This window comes from Piliocolobus tephrosceles, chromosome 4 (assembly GCF_002776525.5).
Source record: "Piliocolobus tephrosceles isolate RC106 chromosome 4, ASM277652v3, whole genome shotgun sequence".
NCBI classification, from domain to species: Eukaryota; Metazoa; Chordata; class Mammalia; order Primates; family Cercopithecidae; genus Piliocolobus; species Piliocolobus tephrosceles.
Genome location: NC_045437.1, coordinates 63,402,636 through 63,423,389, shown reverse-complemented (window position 1 = coordinate 63,423,389; position 20,754 = coordinate 63,402,636).

Genomic DNA, 20,754 nt, shown 5'->3' with positions numbered 1-20,754 from the left:
GTATTTGTTTGTTACTTTGCTTTACGATTATCTAAGAACATGTTAGCTGATCTCACAATACTTCTCTGGTAGATAGGGTAGCATATTTTCCTTATTGTATATGTAGGGAGACTTGAGATTCCAGGAAGTTAGATGCCTTATCCTTAGTCACTCAGGGAGGGTAGTGTCAATATTGCAACGAAGACCTAGGGTTTCAGGGGTTGTTGTTTAGCAACATCTGATCTTGAGCCAGTTGGGATAAGAGGATACACACCTTTGGTTCCTGATCTCTCTGGGAGATGAGGGTCCTTTAATATGCCGACCCAGAGCTCCCCTTCCACAGCACCCACCTCTTTCTGGGTTCTACATCTCTGATGCCAAAAGGCCTCAGATTTCGAAAATTCTCTGGTGCTTCAGGTCTTCTGTCTCAACCAATGGGGTTCGGGCCTCCCTCTGGTCTAGGTGTCAGCAAGTACAGAAGGAAGGTGGAGGGGTAAGAAAGGGGGCAGAGGAAAAGGCCAAATGAGGGAATCTACCATGTTCATTTCAGCTCTTTCATCTTCCTGCAGCTTGCAGCTTACTACATATTCTTCTCCTGTCCAATTACAGAAAAAAAGAGAAAGGATCATCATAAAGGGATTCTAGAAATGTGACCCTGACCATTTAGCTTTTGGGAATGACATGTCCAGCCTTAACTTTTGGACATTTTTAGCTGGCGATTTTCAACCTGGTTACAAAATGAGCAGAAGGAATATTACCCTCTAAAGGAGATTTTTTTTTTTTTGAGTCGAAGTCTCACTCTGTCACCCACGCTGGAGTGCAGTGGTGCGATCTTGGATCACTGCAATATCTGCCTCCTGGGTTCAAGCAATTTGAAGGAGATGTATTAAAAATACCTGAAGGGGGCCAGACATGGTGGCTCAGGCCTGTAATCCCAGCACTTTGGGAGGCCAAGACGAGCGAGTCACTTTAGGTCAGGAGTTCAAGACCAGTCTGGCCAGTCTGGCCCATCTCTACTAAAAATGCAAAACTTAACTGGGTGTAGTGGCACATGCCTGTAATCCCAGCTACTTGGGAGCCTGAGGCAGGAGAATCGCTTGAACCCAGAGGCGGAGGTTGTAGTGAGCTGAGATCATGCCACTGCACTCCGGCCTGGGTGACAGGGTGACACAAGAGTCCATCTCAAAAAAATTTAAAAAATTAAAACAAAATAAAAATAACTGAAGGGAGGTTGTCAAAATATTAATCTCCCCCCTCTCCCAGGATCTCATTCTAGCAAAAGTTCTCAGCCTTGGCTACACATTAAAATCACCTGGAGAATATTCACAAAATGCCCAGGTATAGAGCCCACCTCTAACAGACATCCTGAGTTCATTGTTCTGGGATGCAATCCCTCTGATATTGTATTAAAGCTCCAGGTACTTTTAAGGTGCAGCCAGGATCACTGCCCTGGCGATCCTGAATTATTGACAGGAGTGTGTCCTAATCCCAGTGTGCTGCCCCCAGGTGTGTTGGAGTGTGGAGGAAAAAACTCGAGAAACATTCATCCAGTGTTCCTCAAAGGGTGGTCTGCAGAACAGCAGCATCAGCATCGCCTGGGAACTTACTAGAAATGCAAATTATTGAGCCTAACTCCAGACCTACTAACTCAGAAGGTCTCTCTGAGTCACTCTCCGGGTGTGACCTAGCAATCTAGGGTTTCAGGAGCCCTCAGGTGATTCTGATGCATGTTGAATTTGAGAACCACTGTCCTAATCTAACCTGTAGTATTCTGAACTGATAATCTGAATATAATTGAGTTAGATACTTTCTTTTCTGATAAAAAGAACATTATATCTATAAGCAGGTGCAGGGAGCTTTGTTTAGCTAAAGAAATTAAAGTGCTGCAATAGGAATGTCAGACATTAACTAGAAAGGAATCTGGGAATAGGGGCAGAGGTTGTATATGATTTTCTTTCTGAGGTACAGGATCCTTCCCAGAAAAATCACACCGTGTGGTCAGCCATCTTCTCTCCTTGAGCTAAAGCTCTTTTTGTGTTGACTATGAGTTTATATTTTAACCTACTCCAGGCAAACTCTTCCCCATAATCAAATAAAGTTTTCAAAGACAGTGAAGATTAGCAAACAAAGCCTTGCATTAGACAGAAGGGCTGGGAAACACTAAAAGCAAACTTGAGCCAAAATAATCTCCCTGGTAATCCAGCAGGTTCACCACAAGGATAACAAAATAACTCCAGTGACGTCATGGCATGATGTCTCATGACTCTGGGTCACCAGAGTAGGGGCAGAAGAGTGAGTTTTTCTGATCCTCTGATCCATTTGGTCCTTCAGTGACTCCTTTGGCTCTGATAGAATCTTTTTTTTTTTTTCTGAGAGAGGGTCTGGCTCTGTCACCCAGACTGGAATGCGGTGGCGCAATCTCGGCTCACTGCAACCTCTGCCTCCTGGGCTCAAGTGAGCTTCCTGAGTAGCTGGGACAACAAGCATGTGCCACTATCATCAGATAATTTTTGGGCTTTTTTTTTGGTAGAGATGGGGCTTTGCCATATTCCTCAGGCTGGTTTTGAACTCCTAGGCTCAAGTGATCTGCCGGTTTTGAACTCCCAATATGTTAAGATTACAGGTGTGAGCCACTGTGCCTGGCTCATAGAATTTTTTTTTTATTTTTAGATGGAGTCTCACTCTGTCACCCAGGCTGGAATGCAGTGGCGCAATCTGGTCCCACTGCAAGCTCCGCTTCCCGGGTTCACGCCTTCTCCCACCTCAGCCTCACAAGTAGCTGGGACTACAGGTGCCTGCCACCATGCCCAGCTATTTTTTTTTTTTTTTGTATTTTTAGTAGAGACAGGGTTTCACCGTGCTAGCCAGGATGATCTCCATCTCTTGACCTCGTGATCTGCCCGCCTTGGCCTCCCAAAGTGTTGGGAATACAGGCGTGAGCCACCGTGCCCAATCAATTCATAGAATCTTTAGAGAAGAATCTTTATAGGTGGGATAATACGTGTTTCTGGACATCCTGTGAATCATCATATTTCCAGCTTTCGAGCATATTGATGAGGATTTGAACAATGTCTTAAAGCAGGAGTACCGTTCTGTTATGAAAGAAGCTTCCTAGTTGACAAACTTTTCATATAGAGTCAAACTTCATTCTAATGACAATAATTATTTTATTATAAGAAACTGGGGGGCCAGGCGTGGTGACTCATGCCTGTAATCCCAGCACTTTGGGAGGTCGAGGCAGGCAGATCACGAGGTCAGGAGATCGAGACCATCCTGGCTAACACGGTGAAACCCCGTCTCTACTAAAAATACAAAAAATTAGCCTGGCGTGGTGGGGGGCACCTGTAGTGGTGGCGGGCGCCTGTTGTCCCAGCTACTTGGGAGGCTGAGGCAGGAAAATGGCGTGAACCCGGGAGGCAGAGCTTGCAGTGAGCCAAGATCATGCTACTGTACTCCAGCCTGGGCGACAGAGAGGGACTCTGTCTCAAAAAGAATAATAAAGAAAAAAGAAAAAAAGAAAAAAAAGAAACTGGATCATGTTAATTTGCCTGAAACAAATCCAAGGAGTTAGATTGCTTCAGAGCTCACCTGACAGAAATAGCTCATACATTCTCTAGGAGTAAATCACTCTTACTAGGCCTGAAGATATGCTTCAAGTCAGAATGTAATAGTAATGATTCACTCTGGGATTTCATTTCAAGCCACAGGAACTAAAAATGCAAGTACAGTTCCCAAGGCGAAACACAACCTGTAATCTTAATCCATTTAACTTCCTCAAATTGCTGTATTACTCAAAACAGCTGATTTCTTCATGGAGCATAGATGAGTTTCCTTTGTGGCAAATGTCACCGTCTGACCCAGTGATATGTCTAGGCCCTCCTCACCACCTGTGAGCTCTCCTTCAAGGAAAGGCCATTGAGCAACCCCAATTGGTCTAGTTAAGAACATGTGCTTTGGAATCAGATTATCTGTGTTGGAATCTACCAGTATGGCTTGGCAGGAGCATATTTTTGGATGTATCTCTTAACCTTCCTAAACTACAATTCCTTCAACTGGAAAATGGAGAAACAATAATACTGACATTATAGTATTAGCAGTTGCACAGCATCTGGTATAAAGGTGGTCAGGTATAAAAGTGATCAATAAATATTAGCTCTTTTTTAAGGAGGCAATAGTATAATGGTTAAGAGGAGGATTTCAAGGCCAAATTGTCTAGTTTGAATCCCAATTCTGCCACTTACTTTGTAAAAGTTACCTAATCACTTGGGGCCAAGGTTGAGGACAGGTGCCTAGGAAACACTGGGAAGTGCTCCAGAGAATAAATGAGAGGCTCCAATTTTTATTTTTATTTATTTATTTATTTATTGAGATGGAGTTTCACTCTTTTGCCCAGGCTGGAATGCAATGGTGGGATCTCAGCTCACTGCAACCTCCACCTCCCAGGTTCAAGTGATTCTCCTGCCTCAGCCTCCCGAGTAGCTGGGATGACAGGCACCTGCCACCACGCCCAGCTAATTTTTGTATTTTTAGTAGAGATGGGGTTTCACCATTGGCCAGGCTGGTCTCGAACTCCTGACCTCAGGTGATCCGCCCACCTTGGTCTCCCAAAGTGCTGGGATTACAGGTGTGAGCCATTGCGCCTGGCAGAGGCTCCAGTTTTTAAAGAAAAAAGGACAACTCAGGAAAAGGGATTGAATGCAAAAGTTGTTCATCAGGAATTCTCATTAGTTTACAGAAATAACACTGATTAGTGATTGACTAGACATTGCTGAACTGTAGGCTATGAGTTATGGTGTCCAGTGTGTGGCATTTTTTGGCTCCTTTGTGTCAGTCTAGAGCTCATATAGCAAGCGGCTTCAAGAAGTGATGCTTTAGCTTAAGGGAAGAGTGATACTCCTGTCACATTTCAAATGCCTCTCTGGGCGTGATAATTTAAAGGGGCTTGCATGTTTCAGATGCAAATTTCTTTTTTCTTTCTCATAGGACACTAGGAAAGAGTACAAATGAGGCCCACCTATCGTATTTTAAGTACTTAGAAGTTGTACATCAAGCTAAATAACTGTTAAATAAAATGTTTTCTGTTCTCCTATCTTGACAAATACACCTTCATAGCAAACTAGGTTCAGGTTCAAATGTAGAATTTTTAGAGTTCCACACCAGAGGTTGGTGGAACAGAGGGAGCCAGCCCCTGGACACTGGGTCCTGGCCTCCAGCTACTTCTCTTGCCCAGCTTCTTCCTGCACTTCCCTGGAGATTTCCAGATAGCACACTGTTACCACAGGTATGTGTATGGGACTGGGGCTGGGGAGCCCTGGATACTAGGGCTGGGTGCCTAGTGCCTGGAAGTTGATGTGGGCTCTTTGGGCAAAAAAAATTCTAGAGTCAGCTGGGCGCGGTGGCTCACACCGGTAATCCCAGCACTTTGGGAGGCAAAGGCCTCCCAAAGGTCAAGAGTTCGAGACCATCCTGGACAACATCAGGTAAAACCCCATCTCTACTAAAAATATAAAAATTAGCTGGGTGTGGTGGCACGCACCTGTAGTCCCAGCTACCCGGGAGGCTGAGGCAGGAGAATTACTTGAACCCGGGAGGCAGAGGTTGCAGTGAGCTGAGATTATGCCACTGCACTCTGCACTCCAGCCTGGTGACAGAACAAGACTCCGTCTAAAAAAAAAAAAAAATTCCGGAGTCCAGGAATGCTTTCTGAAGAGGAGCATTATGGACTAAATGTTTGTGTCCCCCCAAATTCCTGTGTTGAAGCCCTAATCCCCAGTGTGGCTGTATTTGGAGATGGGGCCTCTAAGAAAGTAATTAAGATTAAATGAGATTATAAGGGTGAGGTTCTGATCTGATAGGTTTAGTGTCCTTATAAGAAGAGACATCAGAGAGCAGTCTCTGTGCACAGGCACTAAAGAAAGGCATGTGAGGACAGTGAGAAGGGGTCACCTGCAAGCCAGGAGGAGGGTCATCACCAGAAACAGACTATGCTGGCACCCTGCTCTTGGACTTTGCAGCCTCCAGAACTGTGAGGAATACACTTCTGTTGTTTCAGCCACCCAGGCTGTGGTACTTTGTTATGGCAGCCTGAGCTGACAGTGAGTGTGGGGCTGGCTCCTGGGGGATACACCCCTGCAGACCTCTTGGTCCATGAGGAAGAAAGGCAACAAGAGAAAAGCTAGAGTCTCCTCCAAAGAGCAGGCCTTGGTATAGGGACCCCGTTTAGCTGTAAGGACAGAACTGCTCTTCAAAGGTGCTCAGGGAGAAGTGGAGAAATGTTGAATTTCATGTATACTTGGCCGAGGCAGAGAGACTCAATGTGGAAATTTAGGCCAAGAACTAAGTGGACCTGACAGTTATGGTCACAGGCTGTTTGGCTAGAAATTATCTTAGAGGTCATCTAGTCCTCATACAGTTAGAGAACTGAGCTCCAGGGACTTTCCAAAGGTTGAACAGAAACTTGTTGAGATCATGGCTCTGTAAAACCTCAGGCACATACCTTTGTATATGTTAGGTTATAAAAGTTTCCCAATTTCTGGATTAACTTTCAGAGGCCTGCTGAATTTGCTAGGAGGAGAACTTTGAAGAATGCATTAAGAATTTTTGCCTCACTGCAGGCCAGAGCAACTTGTATTTGCCTAACCTGGAGCTGATGAAACAAAGCATCTGGTTAAAAAATTATACATAGGGCCAGGTGCAGTGGCTCACGCCACCTTGGGAGGCTGAGGCAGGTGGATCACGAGGTCAGGAGTTCGAGACTAGCCTGGCCAACATGGTGAAACCCCATCTCTACTAAAAATACAAAAAATTAGCCGGGCATTTTACAGGTGGCAGGTGCCTGTAATCCTAGCTACTTGAGAGACTGAGGCAGGATAATTGCTTGAACCCAGGAGATGGAGGTTGCAGTGAGCCAAGACTGAGCCATTGCACTCCAGTCTGGGCAACAGAGCGAGACTGTCTCAAAAAAAAAAAAAAAAAAATTATACATAGCCACTGGTATAATTATTTGTATTTCTTTTAACACTTATTAACTAAAGAAAAAGTGCATAATAATATTTTGGGGAGTGACGCTTTGGATATCCACAGGCTGTTATTCAACCCAATCAGACAACATATGACTAACAGAACAAATATGACCTTATGAGGTTCAAATGCAATATCTGTTTATGTTAAAAATCTATTCAAGTTACATGAAGGAAGCAGATTTTGAAACTGCGAAGAGGTGGCCAAGCTGTAGTTCAGATCCCTTTACATTCCTGAGGGCCAGAGGGTCAGGAGCCGGGCAGTCAGGACTTCAAAGCACTGCAGTCTAAAGAAACAGAATTAGCATCCAGCACACATATAGTTCTTTAAAAAAATGTTTCATGACAACGAAAGTCCTTAGCAGGGAGAAATGTCTAATTATAACATATTTTCATTTATCTAGGATATTTTCATTTTCAAATAACTCCTACACATTTGAATGCATTTGAGTTGATTGGCCATGCACTTTTACTTTTCCTCCTTGAGAAGTGACAATATTAAGATTTAGAGAAATTAAATGATTGGTGTAAGTCATAAATTAAGAGTTGAATCCATGTCTTCTGAGTTTAGTATGCAATAAAAATAATATCCAGAGGCCAGCGCAGTGGCTCACGCCTGTAATCTCAGCATTTTGGGAGGCCGAGGCGGGTGGATCACCACCTGAGGTTGGGAGTTCGAGACCAGCCTGACCAACATGGAGAAACCCTGTCTCTACTAAAAATACAAAATTAGCCAGTTGTAGTGGTGCACGCCTGTAATCCCAGCTACTCGGGAGACTGAGGCAGCAGAATCGCTTGAACCTGGGAGGTGGAAGTTGCAGGGAGCCAAGATCCAACCATTGCACTCCAGCCTGCGCAACAAGAGCAAAACTCCGTCTAAAAAAAAAAAAAAAAAAAAAAAAATCCAGAGTATACAAGGAGCTCAAACAACTCAGCACACACACACACACACACACACACAAATAATCCCATTAAAAAATGGGCAAAGGACATGAATAGACATTTCTCAAAAGAAGACAACAGTTGGTTAACACATGAAAAAATGGTCAACACCGGCCGGCGCGGTTACTCGCACCTGTAATCCCAGCACTTTGGGAGGCCGAGGCAGGCGGATCACGAGGTCAATAGATGGAGACCATCCTGGCTAACACAGTGAAACCCCGTCTCTACTAAAAATACAAAAAATTAGCCGGGCGCGGTGACGGGCGCCTGTAGTCCCTGCTACTTTTGAGGCTGAGGCAGGAGAATGGCGTGAACCCGGGAGGCGGAGCTTGCAGTGAGCCGAGATCGCGCCACTGCACTCCAGCCTGGGCGACGGAGTGAGACTCCATCTCAAAAAAAGAAAAAAAGAAAAAATGCTCAACACCACTTACTAACTAATTATCAGGAAAATGCAAATCAAAACCACACTGAGATATTGTCTTCCCCCAGTTAGAATGGGCATTATTAAAAAGACAAAAAAACAAAAACAAAACACAGATGTTGGCAAGGATGGGGAGAAAAGAAAACTCATCTCCACTGCTGGTGAGAACGTAAATTAGTACAACCACTATGGAAAACAATGCAGAGATTTCTCAAAGAACTAAAAGTAGAACTACCATAGCATCCAGCAATGCCACTACCGGGTATTTATTCGAAGGAAAAGAAATCAGTATATTAAAGAGATACCTGTACTTCTTTATCAAAGCACTATTCATAATAGCAAAGATATGGCATCAACCTAACTGTCCATCAGTAAATGAATGGATAAAGAAAATATAGCATATATATATATATATACAATGGAATACTATTCGGCCATAAAAAGAATGAAATAATGTCATTTGCAGCAACATGGGTGGAACTGGAAGTCATTATGTGAAGTGAAATAAACCTGGCACAGAAAGATAAATACTGCATTTTCTCACTCATATATGGGAACTAAAAAAGTTAATCTCATGGAGGTAGAGTAGAATGATAGGTACCAGAGGCTGGGAAGAGTGTGTGGGTGGGTGGTGAGGATTAAGAGAGGTTGGTTAATGTTGAAAACATACAGTTAGATAGAAGGGATAAGTTCTAATGTTCAAGAGCCGAGTAGTGTACCTATAGTTAGCAACCATGTATTGCATATTTCAAAATAGCTAGAAGAGAGGACTTGAAATGTTCCCAACATATTGAAATGATAAAGACTCAAAGTGATGAATACCCTAAATATCCTGACCTGATCACTACACATTCTATGCGTGTAACAAAATATCACATGTACCCCATAATTATGTATCAAAAAATGATCAGAGTATAAACATACCTTACTCAGACTTTGCCTATGCTTATCCAATGAAATTATTTTTAAGACAGAAAGCAGGCTAGGCATGGTGGCTCACGCTTGTAATCCCAACACTTTGCGAGGCTGAGGAGGGTGGATCCCCTGAGGTCAGGAGTTCAAGATCAGCCTGGTCAAGATGGTGAAACCCCATCTCTACTAAAAATACAAAAAAAATTAGCTGGGCATGGTGGTGGGCACCTGTAATCCCAGCTACTTGGGAGGCTGAGGCAAGAGAATTGCTTGAACCCAGGAGGTGGAGGTTACAGTGAGCCAAGATCACGCCATTGCACTCCAGCCTGGGTGACAGAGTGAGGCTCTGTCTTAAAAAGAAAGACAGAAAGCAGATATATTTTATCTTTTCCCAGTAGAGCTCCAAGTTTGTGGATGTTTTCTGCTTACAGCTTGGACAGTCCAGGTAGTTTCCAAACCTCTTTCTTCTATTTCCAGAACAGAGCTGTGGCCTTTTTCCTTCACAGTAGCTCTGCCTTGGACAGAAATGATCAAGGGCCACTGCCACTGCTCTTAGGTTTGAGTAGATAAGATTTGGGGGATATCTCTAACTGGTGTTCCGTTTATCTCCCCAAAGGGGTAAAAGTGGCTCAAAACAATGTTCCAAATAATTCTCTCAAAACAATATAAGGTTCATTGGCTTTTTCTCATTATAAAAAAAAATTTTTGTTTTGTTTTGTTTTTGTCTTATGAGATGGAGTCTCACTCTGTGGCCAGGCTGGAGTGCAGTGGTGCCATCTCAGCTCACTGCAACCTCTACCTCCCAGGTTCAAGCAATTCTCCTGCCTCAGCCTCCTGAGTAGCTGAGACTACAGGTGGGCACCACCACACCCAGTTAATTTTTGTATTTTTAGTAGAGACGGGGGTTCACCATGTTGGCCAGGCCGGTCTCGAACTCCTGATCTCAAGTGATCCGCCCAACCTTGGCCTCCCAAAGTGCTGGGATTACAGGCATGAGCCACTGTGCACACCCTTGTTTTGTTTTTGAGACAGGGTCTTGCTCTGTGGGCCAAGCTGAGTACAGTGGCGCTATCATAGCTTACTCCAACCTTGACTTCCCAGGGTAAAGTGATCCTCCTGCTTCAGCCTCCCAAGTAGCTGGGACTACAGGCATGCACCACCACACCTGGCTAATTTTAAAATTTTTAGTAGAGAGGGGGTTTCGCTATGTTGTCGGGGCTGATCTTGAACTACTGAGCTAAAGTGATCCTCCCACCTTGGCATCCCAAAGTGTTGGGATTACAGGCATGAGGCACCATGCTGTCCAATAAATATTCTTAACAAGATTCTCTATTTCTATTTCTAATATCCTTAGGATTGATTCTTAGAAGTGGAGTTATCATGAAAGAGCCTTGATACTTCAAGTCAAATTGCTTTTTGAAGAGGCATTATCATTAATTCCAGCACCAGCAGCAGTGTAGAATATTGCCTGTTTCTTTTCTTTCTTTCTTTTTTTTTTTTTTTGAGACGGAGTCTCGCCCTATCGCCGGGGCTGGAGTGCAGTGGCCGGATCTCAGCTCACTGCAAGCTCCGCCTCCCGGGTTCCCGCCATTCTCCTGCCTCAGCCTCCCGAGTAACTGGGACTACAGGCGCCCGCCACCTCGCCTGGCTAGATTTTTGTATTTTATTAGTAGAGACAGGGTTTCACCGTGTTAGCCAGGATGGTCTCGATCTCCTGACCTCGTGATCCGCCCGTCTCGGCCTCCCAAAGTGCTGGGATTACAGGCTTTAGCCACCGCGCCCGGCCCGATTATTGCCTGTTTCACTACATCCTCCTGGATGGACTCTTGCCTATTAGTGTAGCACTGGGATCTGGCTTCTGAATCAGCCTGTCTAGAATTGAATCCCAACTTGACCATTTGCTAGCTGTGTGGATTGGGAAAAGTTGCTTAGCTGCTCTATACCTTGGTTTATCTTTGTTTAAATAAGCATAGTAATACTGCCTACTTCATAGAGTTACTATGAAGTTTAAAATAATATATTACAGGTACTCAATAAAGGCTAGTCTATTACATTAATAAAATTCTCTTCCAATTTGACATGTGAAAAAACTGTACTTCATTGTTGCCTTAAATTGCATTCTCTGATTACAACTGATTATAAACTTTAAAAATGTTTATTGGCTAATCTGTGTGTGTGCATGTGTGTGAATTGACTATTCATTTCTATTGACTCCTCCTAATTGTGGTTGGTGTTTTCTTTTTATAGATTTGTTGGAGCTCTTTATATATTGACATTAATCTCATGCATGTCATATACACAAATAGTTTTCATAGTATTTAATTTGCTTCTAATCTTTATGATTTTGGGGGTTATGTAAATGCTTAAATTTCTATGTGGTGAAAAGTGAAATCAAATATGATAATGTTTTCTTTGATTTTTTTTTTTTTTTTTTGAGGCGGAGTCTCGCTCTGTCACCCAGACTGGAGTGCCACGGTGCGATCTCAGCTCACTGCAAGCTCCACCTCCCGAGTTCACGCCATTCTCCTGCCTCAGCCTCCCAAGTAGCTGGGACTACAGGCACCCAGCACCATGCCCTGCTAATTTTTGTTTGTATTTTCAGTAGAGACAGGGTTTCACTGTATTAGCCAGGATGGTCTTGATCTCCTGTCCTTGTGATCTGCCTGCCTCAACCTCCCAAAGTGCTGGGATTATAGGCGTGAGCCACAGTGCCCAGCTCTTTGACTTTTTTTATTGATTTTTTATTTAGAAATCCAGCTCTCTTCCCAGGTTAGTTTTTTTGTTTTTGTTTTGTTTTGTGTGTGTGTGTGTGTGTGTGTGTGTAGAGACTAAGTCTCACTATAATGCTCAGGCTGGTCTTGAACCCCTGGCCTCAATCCTCCTACTTCAGCCTAGCAAAGTGCTGGGATTACATGTAAGAGCCGCCATGCCCAGCCCCACGTTGGTTCATAATACATAATTTATTATTCATAAATTGAATTTTTATATAGTCTAAAGTTTGTTTTGAAGTTCCCTAAAAGATTCCATTTTTGATCAATACTACTTTAATTATTCTAGGTTTAGAATAATTAATTAAATAATAAATAATTAAATAAAACTATAAATAGTTAAATATTAACTGTTAATTAAATTATAGATTATATATTTATATTTTCTTAATATATAATTTATTAATAATTATACTTATAAATTAAATTATAAATAGTTCATTACACTATAGTTAATATCTGATAGCCTTTTTTTCAAATATTTCTTAAAAATTCTTGAATGCTTGTTCTTTCAGTTTATTTTTGTATTTTTTTTTGAGATGGAGTCTCACTCTGTCCCCCAGGCTGGAGTGTGAGTGCAGTGGCACCATCTCGGCTCACCGCAACCTCTGCCTCCCGGGTTGAAGCAATTCTCCTGCCTCAGGCTCCCAAGTAGCTGAGACTCCAGGCACGCACCACCACATCTGGCTAATTTTTTGTATTTTTAGTAGAGACAGAGTTTCACCTTGTTAACCAGGATAGTCTCAATCTCCTGACCTTGTGCTCTGCCTGCCTTGGCCTCCCAAAGTGCTGGGTTTACAGGCGTGAGCCACCGCGTCTGGCCTCTTTCAGTTTATTAAGCATTGACAGATGTTAACATCTTGACAAGATGTTCAATCTTAACATCATGTTAAGTTCCCACATGTGATTTTTTTTTTTCTTTTTTTGAGACAGTGTCTTGCTCTGTCACCCAGGCTGTAGTGCAGTGGCACAATCTCGGCTCACTGCAGCCTCTGCCTCCCTGACACAAGGGGTCCTCCCACCCTAGCCTTCTGAGTAGCTAGGACCACAGGTGTAAGCCACCACACTTGGTTAATTTTAAAATTTTTTGTAGAGATGAGGTCTTGCTATGTTGCCTAGGCTGGTCACGAACTGGCCTCATGTAATCCTCCTGCCTCAGCCTCCTGCAATGCTGGGATTACAGGAATGAGCCACCACACCTGGCTGACAAATCTTTTAAATTAGATTTTTTTTTTTTAAAGACAGAGTTTTGCTCTTGTTGCCCAGGCTGGAGGGCAATGGCCCGATCTCAGCTCACTGCAACCTCCACCTCCCAGGTTCTAGCGATTCTCCTGCCTCAGCCTCCCGAGTAGCTGGGATTACAGGCATGAGCCACCATGGCCGGCTAATTTTGTAGTATTTTTTTCAGTAGAGATGGGGTTTCTCTATGCTGGTCAGGCTGGTCTCGAACTCCCAACCTTAGGTGATCCACCCAACTTGGCCTCCCAAAGTGCTGGGATTACAGGCATAAGCCACCGCGCCCGACCTTAAATTAGATTTGACTTAAACCTACATATTAATTTTGTTTTAGGAACATGGAGTATTTCTTCATTTACTACAATTTTATTTTGTAAAGTTTTGCAAGTTTGCTGTTGTTTTTGTGGTTGTTTTCACACAGGCATACTCATTTCTTGCTAGGATTATTTCTATAGTTTGAAATATTTTTGTATTGTATTTGGGCTTATTACTCCTATTAGGTTGTTTAACTTACTGATGATACCAAAATGGAACATTTATAGATTTCTGGATATTTTGTATTTGATGACACTGAAGAACTTTCTTAGGAATTCTGAAAGGCTTGTAGTTGAGCCATGCTGGGTTTTCTAAGTGCATAATCCAATAATCTGGAAATAACATTAATCTTTCCCAAATCATTATGTCTCTTATTTCTGTTTCATGAATATTTTCAGTTGCTGAAAATGTGTGAAAAGTGCACTGTCGAAAGTAGTCTCTCTTTCCTGCTCTGTTCACTCCTACAACAAATACAGTGAACTGAGGATGAGATTGGGGGAGGGGAAGAAGGAGAGGAGCAGGGCTGGTGCTTCTCTGGAAAGGGCAGAAGATGCCTTTGGGCTGTAGGCAGAAGTTTCTGCAGATCTAAGTGCTGGCCAGGGGCTTCCCAAGGCAGCTGTGGTCTGAGTTCCTGATTTGCTGTATCAGTGATCTGCCACTTTCCTTCCCTTGTTTTCTTGCCTTCTGCCTCAGCCTTGCTCCTTTCTCCCCATCCTCCCTCCTCAGCTCTGCTCCTCTCTGTCTCCTTCTTCAGTAGGGATATGGCAGTGGCCACAGCCTCTGCACTGAGGAGAGAACTTGCCAACATGCTTTTTGCTCCAGGAGGAGCTCATTCATCTGTGGCCAAGATCAGACCTTGGCTCGGTGGCATGGGCTGCTTAGTGCACCTACCCTGATGTAATTCCTCCCTCTCTCCGTCTTCCCTGCTCCCACCTTCCTTTGAACCATCATCAACTCTCACCTTGACTCCTGCAATAGTTTTCTAAATGGCTCTCCTCCAATTCATTCTTTTCACAGGGAAATATTTTAAAAAGATAAATCAGAATGCACTCCCTTATTGAAGACCTTTCAGTGACTTCCCATAGCACTTAGAATAAACATAAACTCCTTAACGTGGCCCCATGTGATTTGTCTCTTCCAATCTCTCATAGCATCTTGTACCACCTCTCCTCTTGTTCTCTGGAACACCACTCTGTTTTCTTTTCTGTCCCTGGAACACACCTAGAGCCTTTGTACTTGCTACTCCCCCTGCCTGGAACATCTTCTCCTAGCCCTTGGTGTGTGTTTGCCTCCTCATTATTCAGGCCTCATATGCAATATCCATATTCCCATTCTCTCTGCTCTCAAAGCACCCTATTTGTGTTCTTCATGGCATTTACCGTAATCTGTAATGATCTTGTTTATCTGTTCACTTATTTGTGTCTTTGCCACCTGGAATGTAAGCTCTATGACAGCAGATAATTTTGTCTTGTTTACTTCTGGTTTCCTGAAATCGAGAACTGTGGCACATAGAAAACACTAGAAAAATACCATTTTTGCATGGGTTCCCTCTATAAAATAAGTCTGTTATCAGGGGTTGCATGCATTTTGGGAAGTGAATCATGCAAGAGGAATGAGGTTAGGGAAGTAAAACAGTGAAGGAGGGGAGGCCAATACTGATGTCTGTTGTAAGTGGTCACTGCAGTGGATCACTCAAAACTGGACTGTGATGATGGGCATCTTCTGTGAAGCCATGTTTCTAAGAACTGTGCATTCCAGGGACAGTAGAAGGCGTATCTACCCACCAGATTCCGTTTCAGCTTTGGGTCAAGGGCTTATGTTTCCATGGATGCATGTAGGACCAGCGACATGATTTGCAAGGCCCAGTGCAAAATAAAATTACAGGTCATTGTTCAAAAAGTATTCATAATTTCAAGATAGAGATAGTAGGGCCCTAAACCAAGAATGAGGCCAATCTGAGCACAGGGTCCTGTGCCACCACACAGGCCTCATGCCCTTGCCCTCATGCCCTGGGTCAGGCAGGTTCCTGCAGCATCCCACTGATGTCAGAGTGTCAGAGAAGCCCCAGAGCATGAGAGCTGATGTGATGAGGCATGGCTGAAGTCAGGTGTTGTCACATTACACCTGTAGGAAGCAGGTTGAACAGCAGTGATTGGAGCAAAAGGTGAACTGAGAGGATGTCAGGCCGTGTCACTTGAGGTATCAAGATATCCAAAACAATAAATGAGTTTAGAGTTGCTACGGCTCACTGTCATTTGCCTAAAATTCCAGAAGACTTAAATGGTAATTTTGAGAGTAATCATTCTTGTAGTTTTGATGATGTTAATGGTGGAACTCTTGTGCTTTCCCATTGAGTATGATCATGATATTGATTTAAATGACTATATTTCCTATGTGAGAAGCCCTATTCCTTATTATTATTATTATTATTATTATTATTATTATTATTATTTTTAATTGAGACAGGATCTCACTCTGTCACCCAGGCTGGAGTGCAGTGGCACAATCTTGACTTACTGCAGCCTGTGCCTCCTGGGCTTAAGCAATCCTCCCACCTCAGCCTTCCAAGTAGCTGGGACCACAGGTGCATACCACTACTCCTGGCTAATTTTTTTTTTTTTGTATTTTTGGTGGAGACAGGGCCTCACCATGCTGCCCAGGCTGGTCTTGAGCTCCCGAGCTCAAGCGATCAGCCCACCCTGGCCTCCCAAAGTACTGGGATTATAGGAGTGAACTATTGTGCCCAGTTCACAATTTTCTAAGGCATTCTAGAGAGAAACTCTGTCCAATAGCATGTTCTGTGGTGATGAAAAAGCTCTTGTCTACACGGTTTGATATGGTAGCCAATAGGCACATATGGCTATTGAGCACTTGACCTGTGAGGAACTGTTGGTTAAATTTTGTTTAATTTTAATTCATTTAGGCCGGGCATGGTGGCTCACACCTGTAATCCCAGCACTTTAGGAGGCCAAGGTGTGTGAATCACGAGGTCAGAAGTTCGAGACCAGCCTGGCCAACATGGTGAAACCCTGTCTCTACTAAAAATACAAAAATTAGCTGGGCGTGGTGGCCGGCACCTATAATACCAGCTACTTGGAAGGCTGAGGCAGGAGAATCCCTTGAACCTGGGAGGCAGAGATTGCAGTGAGCCGAGAGCGTGCCACCGCACTCCAACCTGGGTGACAGAGCAAGACTCTGTCTCAAGAAAAAAAAAAATTAATTCATTTAAATTTAAAGCACCATGTGGCTAGTGGCTACTGTATTGCAGAATGCAGCTATTGATAGTAAATGACACTTGTACATTCCACCAATGGTAGCATTCAAGTCTTTACTTCTGTTCAGTCTCCTGTGAGCTCCACTAACTCAATCATTTATCTCAAGCCTGCTTTATTTTAAGGCAATAGATTCTAGATCCAGGAAAAGAAGTTCTATTTCCCTATTTTGTGTCCAAGACAGACATAGCTGATTGACCATGGCATTTTTATTTTCTCTGAGTTCAGAAGTAGCTTTGTCATCTTTCTCAAAGTGAGGCTCTGGAAAGCCACTGCTCATTGAGAGGGGATAACAAAAAACTCATATTTATTGAGGGCTAACTGCATGCCAAGTACTTTAAGTTACTTTAGAAGTAAATCCCAGTCCCTCCAACCACACAGATCTGCATTGTCTTCTTTGTGTTGGGAACCAAGATACTCTTCCAACTGGGTTGGATGTCAACCTGCTCAGCCACCTCCACAGGACAGACCAGTCAATCATTCAAAGGACAAAGGAGTTTATTTCTCCCCTCACAATATTTGACAAAACTTAAAACACTGATCTTTCCATCTTCATTCCACTACAATAATTGTATGTTCATAATGGAGGCTGGACATGGGGAAAGCAAAGTAAAAGAACATTTACTACATGTCAATGTCAGCACTGTGTAGGATGCTTTAGGCATTTTTGCCATTTAGCAGCTATAGGAACAACACGGACAGGATATATAAAGCATCTTTAGTTTGTCTTTTCTGCTGTGCCTCACAAGAAGTGAGTAATTAATTTTGTCAAAGGGAGTTTAATTCAGTTAACTTATTAATTCATTTAGTAAGTCAATGATATTAATTAAGTGTCCAGTAAGTGCAAAAAGCAATGCTAGGTTCTGGGAAGCCACACAGACATCAAGGTCCTGGCCTCAAGACATTCAGCTTTGTGGACTATAAACACAGTATAATGAGCCATGGCGATACAGGGAAGAGAGAGTTTGAGGAGACAAGGACGTCTGCAAAGAGAAGGTGGCCTTTGAACTGAGTGTTGAAGAATAAAAAAAATTCACCAAGTAAGAAAGGAGATTCTAGACTGAGATAAAATTATGTGTAATAGCATAAACACAACAAAACTGTGTGGAATATTTCAGAAATGGCAAGTGTTTTAGTGTAATTTACCAATACTAGAAATTCTGCTCTTAGAGTGATGTGTATCTACTTATAATGGTACATTGTAAATTACTTTGCCATTGCATGATAAACTCAAAGCGTATGTAAGTTAAGCTGTCAAGAAAATATCAACATATTATTGAAGTAAAATCAGAGGGAAAGTGATCTGCTGCTAACTAGCTATCTGACTTCAGGCAAGTAAGCTTGGTTACTTTAGGTTTTAGTTGCCTTATTTATAAAACGAAGAGGATGATGTATTATTTATCCTCTCCACTATTCTAAGAAGCAACAATAATACCAAGGGCTTATTCTCAGAATGAAGGAAAGAAGAAAATCAGCAGATATTTACTGAATCTGCCCCTAGTAAGTTGACAAACAAAGGAAAGGAGGTAAGTATATATTCGTTGTCAATTTGCACAAAACAATTAAAAACTGCTAAGAAGATATTAAGGTGTTAGTTTGAACTTCTGAATTCTAATGGCTGGGGGAGGGTAGGACATGGTAAGGAAAAGTGTAAATATGAATCTAAGAGGCTCGTTTTGAGGAAGGACTGCCAGATTTGTACAAAGCAATCAGAAAAAGGATACTACTATGCTCTTTCAGTATCTTGTTCTTAAAAAACAAAAGTGATCATTCCTGGAACTCTGATAAGAAAGGTTCCATTAGGCAGGTCAGCGGAGGTTCAGCCAGGAAGGCTGTTTATTTACTTAACATTGCCATTGCCTGGACTGAAGGGAGATAATCACTTTTAGTTTCAAACTCGATCTAGTCTATAACACATGGAAAGGGATTTCGTGTGTTTTCTAGGAAGAAACAGATGTTACCCATAAAAAACAAAACAAAAACCCCTAAAAATCTATATTGCTATTGCAAAATTCGAGTATGAGAATTCATGTCATATTCATACACGATAAACGCCATACGTTCTTTGTATAAAGAAAGGTAATAATGCATTTTCAAATAATTAGTTAAAATAATTTTGGTTGGTCAAAACTGTATTAGAAGGTGAATTCTCTGAGGTCAACTGGTGACTATCTGAGGCTCCCACATTTACAGATTTTATGTTATTTCAACAAATATCCATGGAGTGTGGGAAAGGCACTGTGCTAGGTGCCAGATATACACTGGAGGATGAAACAGACACAGCCCTCATGAAGCTTAGAGTCTGGTGGGGACAACATACATACAAAATAAACACTATAAAATAGGTATTTCATTCATGCCTTAAACGAAAACAACAAAGGTCGGGGGTGGGGGAAAACTAATACAGGGCAGGGCAGCCAGGAAAGCAGAGACCCTGGCTACTCTCCTCACTGCCAGTTAAACAGACTCATTCAAGCTGTAAGAGTAAAACAATTCATTTTTCAAGAGACAGAGTATCACTCGTTCTCCCAGGCTGGAGTGTAGTGGCATGATCATAGCTTACTGTAACCTCAAACTCCTGGGCTCAAGTGATCCTCCCACCTCAGCCTCCCAAGAAGCTAGAACTCCAGGCACATGCCACCACACCCCGGTAGTTTTTAAGATTTTTTTTGGAGAGACAGGGTCTTGCTGGTCTTGAACTCCTGGCCTCAAGTGACCCTCCCACCTTGGCCTCCCAAAGTGCTGGGATTACAGGAGTGAGCCACTTCACCTGGCCATAAAACAATTCTTTAAGCTTCTAAGGGATTTAAGTATCATTTCAGGGTTCTGTGGTCACAAGAGTTTTAAAATCTCCATCCTTGACATATGAGTCAAAAACTGTTCTCACTCATGGCACCCTGAACCACATAAAAATAACAATGTAAACCATACATCATTTGGGGGTTGCTGGTTCCCTCAGATTTAGATAAGGTTTCCTGAAACCTCCCTCATCCCATGCTCAGTAGAAGTCAAGGCCCATTCCAATACTTCTGCAAATTCCATAGGAGTGGCTCTGACTCCGAACTCTTTGCTTTTGCAAATGGGTTTAGATCATGGAACATGTTGCTTTACTATAAATGTGGTTTGTGTTTCAGCCACGTTAACCTAGATGTGAAACACAGTCTCCTTTTGATTGCCACAGAGCCCTTTTTTTTTTTTTCCCTTGAGGCAGAGTCTTGCTCTGTCACCAGGCTGGAATGCAGTGGCGCAATCTCAGCTCACTGCAACCTCCGCCTCCCAGGTTCAAGCGATTCTCTTGCCTCAGCTTCCCGATTAGCTGGGACTACAGGCATGCGCCACCACGCCCACCTAATTTTTTTGTATTTTAATAGAGGCGGGGTTTCACCATATTGGCCAGGATGGTCTCCTTCTCTTGATTCCTTGGCTTCCCAAAGTGCTGGGATTACAGGCATGAGCTACCGCACCCGGCCAGAGCTCTTATAAGACATTTGTATGTATAGCAGAATTTTTTTTTTTTTTGAGAGGGAGTCTCGCTCTCACCCAGGCTGGAGTGCAGTGGCGCAATCTCGGCTCACTGCAAGCTCTGCCTCCCGGGTTCACCCTATCCTCCTGCCTCAGCCTCCCGAGTAGCTGGAACTACGGGCGCCTGCCACCACGCCCAGCTAATTTTTTGTATTTTTAGTAGAGACGGGGTTTCACCATGTTAGCCAGGATGGTCTCAATCTTCTGAGCTCGTGATCCACCCGCCTCGGCCTCCCAAAGTGCCGGGATTAGAGAGGTGTGAGCCACCGTGCCTGGCATAGTTTTTTTTTGAAAAAGATTTCAGAGGGGATTAAGTGAAGAAGAGGTTTGTATTAATCAGGGTAAGTCAACTGCTGTAACAAACAAGC